The 6016-nt window shown below is 49.8% G+C and overlaps 1 long non-coding RNA gene across 1 annotated transcript; it reads left to right on the top strand.

The window, feature by feature from the left end:
• Positions 1-354: 354 nt before the first annotated feature.
• Positions 355-5001, top strand: LOC112672605 (uncharacterized). The gene is made up of 3 exons (XR_003144381.3): positions 355-2352; positions 2867-2910; positions 3085-5001. It is a non-coding gene; the product is annotated as an uncharacterized LOC112672605 (long non-coding RNA).
• The last annotated feature ends 1015 nt before the right edge of the window (positions 5002-6016 follow it).

The following is a 6016-nucleotide window of genomic DNA, read 5'->3' as shown; positions in this document are numbered from 1 at the left end:
CACTTCTCGCCTGGTCAGGAGAAGGCAAACTAAAACAAAGATATTTTGTTAAAAATTTTTTAAAAAATTGATGATATCAAGTGGTTGGGGACAGGACAAAAGGCATTCTCAGACCCGACTGATATTTATCAGTGCATATTTGTGTTTACAAGGTGCTTTGTCCTTTAAAGAATGTGAAGTTTTCCGCTAATTTTCTAGAACTCTGCTTTTCTATATGGCAGCCACTTACCACCTGTGGCCACTGAGCGCTTGACGTATGTCTAGTCTGAACTACGGTGTGCGAAAGTGCAAGATACACACCCAATTTTAAAGAATTGGTATGAAAAACTAATGTAAAATACCTCATTAGTGATTTAATACTACTAACAGGTTGAAATGATAATCTCTGGATATATTGAATCGGATAAAATATTATTAAAGTTGATCTTATGTGTTTCCGTGTTCTTTAATGTGGCTACTAGGAAAGTTAAAATTACGTATGTGCCATGCATTTACTTCAGGTGGACAGCACTGTTTCAGAATAGGGCTAAGTTAATGCTTTCTTTGGGCTGTATGAAAGTGTGGTTTGGCTCAGCCTGGGTTAGTAACCCCCAGTCCGGAATGAATGGGGCCACAGGACTGAAAGCTTCCATCTTCCCAGCCTGGCATGGGTGAAGTGGGTGAAGGTGGCAGGAGGGGCCGCTGTTGATCTCTGTATCCGTCAGACTGGATGTTGGGAACGTGTGTCGCTGCCTCTCCTAACCTTGGTTTTCCTCTTGTACATGTCATGGAGGAATGAGACCCCCTTCAGGGTCTCTACTGCCTTGAGGGAGGGAGACTGGATGGCTTCCAGCCTTCCACACCATGGTGGGTGTGGGGTACTCCTGACAGCAGCCATTCCGGGCCGGACTCTCTCAGAGTCAGATGGACAGACTCCTGGGGCTTTGAAGGAGGCCAAGTCCCTGCTCAGTGGCCTCAGAGGGGGAGCTGCTAAGCAGAGCTGGATGTGGATGAGGTAGAGGAAGCAAGGGCCCTGGCAGCCCAACACACACTCAACCCCAACCCCAAGCCTACGTTGGCCCCATTTATCTGAACACATGGGTGGAATGAGTTTGAACCTCAGAGGAACTGGAATATTCTGAGCTAGTGAGAGGAAAGAGCAGAGTGAGTGTGCTTAGCAAGTGAGTGTGTGTGTGTGTGTGTGTGTGTGAGAGAGAGAGACACCATGGCCCGATCTCCACTCCCCCATTTCACAAGGGGTTCCTCTTCATAAATACCATTTCTTTTCCCAGCCTGACAAACTGAGTGAATCAAACCTTTGGGGTCACCCACTGCCGATGCTGAAATGGCCACAATCCTTATTGTGTGAGTTAGAGATAAAGAGCCTCCCCACACCTCCCAATAAAAACCATAGCACAAACACACCACCTCAGGTGTTTTCTGTTTTTTTCTCCCACGTAGAAGTCCAGAGGCAGGTGTTTCAGGGCTGGGGTGATGCCCCACCGTAATCAGGGACCCAGGCGGCTTCCGTCTTTCCTGCCCCACATTTGTTAGTGAGTAGCTTTCATGCTTAAGTTTGCCTCTGCTTCAGAAGCACTGTTGGAGCTCCGGCCATCACACCTGCAGGGCAGGCAGGGAAAGGAAGAAGAGAGAAGAGCAAACACGTGCCTCCCAGCTTTCTGTTCTCTTCACATATCATACCCGGTAACCTCAGCTCGCATTTCCTTGACCAGATTGCATTCCTCAGGTGCAGGGAGAATCTGGGAAATGTGGTTTTTCCTAGCTGGATGCATTGCCCCCTTGACTTAAATGAATTTTTTTTTTTTAAGATTTATTCATGAGGGACACAGAATGAGTTCTTCTAAGGAAGAACAGGAGGATGAATCTTGGTGGGCAGCTAGCGATTTCTGCCTCGCATAGTGTGGCCTGCAAAGCCCTGGATGAACCTTCACATTGGGAGCCCGTCCTGTTCCTTCTTTCTGTCCTGCAGGTGTGGCTCGCAGATGGCTCGGGTTGGAAAGTCCATCCTTTGGCAGTTAGGCTTGTCTCCCCTGACTCTGATATGCAAGGCCTGAGCAAGCCTGAGCTTTCTGCCTTCCAGCTCAGCACTGCTGCTGCTTCCAAGGAAGCATCTGGAAACCCACGTGGAGGGCAGAGCCACTAATGGTTCCTACTCTGTTCCCCCTCGAGTAGGGCAGTTGCCATCCCGCTGCGTTGCCCACTGAGAAGACATCGGGTTTGCATCTGCATATGTACGCACACCTCCAGTTCTCCCAGCAACCCCTGCCCACCTCTCGCTCTCTCTCACGCCCCCCTCAAGGAAAGATGCCTCTTCTAGTGTTAATACCTTTTCACCTGGAGCAGATAACACAGGTAAGCTCTCCCATAACATGGGCAGATCTCCGTAGGACCCGACCACAGGGGAGGGTGGGGGTGGTGGCCTGTGATCCAGAGTCCAGCAGCATCCTTCTGGCTACACAACCCCACAAATCACATATCACGCCTAATTTTTAAAGCTGTTTTCCTGACAGTGGTTTCCCATTTAATCCCTCAGAGCTAACAATATGTAATCAGTTTTCCTTAACAAATAACCTCCTTTAACTTCATTAGTTCATAATTAATTTGCTAGCATGTAACCAAGATAATTAACACTGCAGATTAGGGACAGGCGAAAGAAGCAACCTCTTTCCTCCTGGCCGAAGCAAATATTGATTAAAATCTGAGCTGCTACCTAATTTTCCTTGCAACTCAATTCATTGATGGTGGTGGTTGGGGGATTGGTGGGTTTTGTTTAAAAAATTAAAGTGGAGGTGAGACGAAGAGGTCTTGCTACAGAGCACTGTGTGGCTGACTCCTGTTTTGGGTAATTTTGCTTTCTTGTCCTCAGATCCAGAGATACGGAGCCAGACAATCAAATGGCAACTGGACAAGGTTAATGGAGACTTTAAATACCTGGAGAGACCTTCCACTCCGTAGGCGGGGAGGTGGGGCAGGAGAGGTGCTGAGCTGCAGGACAAGGATTGATGGATGGATGGTGATCCGAGCATCCTCGCCAGTGACCCACCAAGCCCCCTCCCTGCCTTCTCTTGTTTGCTCCCCACGCAGCTCCGGGATGGGCATAGTGAAGGGCCACCGTGCTGGCCTCAGCATTTTGGATGTGGAAACAGCCCCAGAGAAGTGAGAGAGGCTGCACCCTGCATCTCCCTCCCTCCCTGCCCGCTCTGAGTGTCGATGCAGATGTTGGCTGGTGCCCTGCACATACTGCCAGCGAGGTAAGCGAGGTGCCAGCCCATGAACTTTAAGGAGCCCTTGTTCTCAGGCACCTACATCTTGTGCCCTTGCTACTCGCTGGTTTTGCTCTGGCCCCGACCCTGCATCCCAGCTCGCTAACCTCTGTTTCAAGCTTACTCCCTGCCAGGCCCTGCACTACTCATTTTTAAACGTGTTAGCTCATTTAATTCAGCGTCCTGGTAATATGGGTATTATCGGTATCTGCATTCTTGCTGATGAGGACGATGGGACTTAGAGCGGGGAGAGTGACCTGTCCAAAGTCACAAGGCGGGGAAGGCAATTTGGTTAGAATCCTAGCTGGCTGGCTGGCTCCGGGCCCTACGTCTGCTAGCAGGACCCCGGAATTCCCAGGGAGAGAAACGGGTGGATCTGGACATTATCTCCCCATGGGCTGCTTGCTCAGCTTGCAATAGCTGGGGGTTCCCTGGAGAGAGGCTTAGGAACACCACGGCCCCAGGGGTGTGTTTGGTGGTGGGGAGGGTGCATGGGCACAGGAAGGAAGCAAGGAATCACCCTCAGTCTGCTCGGCAGGCCTTGCTGATAAAGACAGGGCTGCTTGCACCTTGGCCTCCTGCAGCCTCCCAATCTTAAACACATGATTCCTCTGCATTTGGCTCCTCCTCTGGCTCTCTAGAGAGGGAGCCCTTCCCTGGGGATGGAGGATGGAGTGGGCATGCTCAGTGGGGCTGGGGCTCAGGCTGTGGCCAGCTCCAAGTCTTGGAGGCTGATGGGAGGGGAGCAAGCCCAGCCCAAGGGGCACTTGCTCTTTGGGGGAAGGGAAGCTGGGGGCAGGCTTTCTGCAGGGGCAGCAGGGATCCCCTGGGCCATGAACAGTGCTCTGAGGGAGCCTGCCCATTCTCCCCCACCCCCTCTCCACCCGTAGTGAGGCGAGAACCAGAACTGCAGCTGATCTGAAAGATTGTGATCTATAATTTATACCCAGCTCCTTCCAGAAAGGACCGGCGGCTGCCTGCCAGGGGATTTGTAACTGTGGGTTTTGCTTTGATGAAGCTAAGGGGATTTCAGGTGGTCCCTCAGGTCAGGTGGTGCTGAATTAAGACCATCTGTGAAGCAGATGCCCACGTACTAACTTCTCTATCTTCCCAGCACGCCTTCTGAGAGTAATTTTCTCCATGTGACAAATGGAAACTGAGGCTCAGAGGGTGACATGACTTGCTCAAGGTCCCACACCTGGGAAAGGCAGGATTTAAATCCCAGTCTCTTTGATTAGGGCAGCATCAAAACTATTCCCTAGGAAGCAGATGTCGATACCATTTAAAATCTCTGACTGAAATCTCTGGTGCCTACAGGCATGACCCAGCTCTGTGTGTTACCCAGACAGTTCTAGGCACCCATGGAATTCTGGCCCCAATTTTCCTGGGACCATTTCCACCCAAAACCTGGGTCTTGGAGAATCTCAAATAGAGTGTATTTTGTTATGTAGAGTAAGGAGGGAAGGGGGTAAGATTTGACATCTGAGTACTTTGTACACGCAGACCTGGCCAAAAGGAGATCTACTCCCCACCTCTCCAATCAAAGAATTGAATTGTAGACAATGACGTTCTTAAGAATATGGCTTTGAGAGGCATTTGGGGGCTTGGTCGGTTAAGCATCTGCCTTTGACTCAGATCATGATCCTGGCATGGAACCCTATGTTGGGCTCCCTGCTCAGTGGGGAGTCTGCTTCTCCCTCTGCACCATCTCCCCCAACCCTGACTCATGTTTGTGCATGCTCATACACATTCACAATAATTTTTTAAAATAAATTTTTAATAAAATAAAAATAAAAATAATAAAATAATAAAATAAATAATAATAAAAAAAAATTTTTTTAAAGCGTATGGCTCCGTAGTCAGATTGCCTGGTTCCCATGTTGGCTCTATCACTGGGTGATGTGTTTGTCAGCCTGGGCAGCCGTAACAAAACACAGACTGGGTGGCTTCAATGACAGAAATGTATTCTCTCACAGTTCTGGAGGCTGGAAGTTTGAGATCAAATGTGAGCAGGATTGGTTTCTTCTGAGGCCCCTGTCCTTGGCCTGCAGATGACCACCTTCTCACTGTGTCCTCTCGTGGTCTCTCCTCTGTGCATCCTTCCTGTCCCTTCTTCTTCGTATGAAGACACCAATCCTATTGGATTGGGGTTCCATCCTTAGGACTTCATTTAACCTTAGTTATCCCTTTAAAGACCCTGTCTCCAACCATGGTCACACTGCGGGTTAGGGCTTCACATATGCATTTAGAGGATCACCAGTTTAGTCCATCAGAGGTGAATATGGGCAGGAGCTGCCTCGGGCCTCAGTTACATGAGGTTAATAAAAGTAGCAATTCCGTGGAGCTGTTGAGGGAGTGAAATGAGGCAACACACGGGGGCAGCATGTGGCATAGAGCCAGCACCCTCGCCTTCATCATCATCCCAGCATCACCACGGCATTGTCTCTGCCCGTCTGGAGGAGGGAATTACAAGGACCCAGGGGGCTGCTGGATTTCAGACTAGTCCCAAATAGTCCTGCTTGTCATTTTTGACTCAAGATTGCAGCCACAGAGGACCTAAGCCACAAGGATCTTGACCTTTGATACCAAATGCTGGTTTTTACAAATGAAGAGACCGAGGCTGAGCAAGTGCTCAGCTTGGGTCAGAATGTTGGTACCTTGGCTCCTGTCCTGGTGTTCCCATGGCTTTTTGAACCATTTCAGTGACCACTGGGGGCCAGGAGGATCCTCTCCTTATTGGAGCCACCATGGTG

The sequence above is a fragment of the Canis lupus genome, chromosome 28 (genome assembly GCF_003254725.2).
Source record: "Canis lupus dingo isolate Sandy chromosome 28, ASM325472v2, whole genome shotgun sequence".
Lineage (NCBI taxonomy): Eukaryota > Metazoa > Chordata > Mammalia > Carnivora > Canidae > Canis > Canis lupus.
The sequence above is the reverse complement of the archived record's forward strand: the minus strand, read 5'-3'. Positions and strand labels throughout refer to the sequence as shown.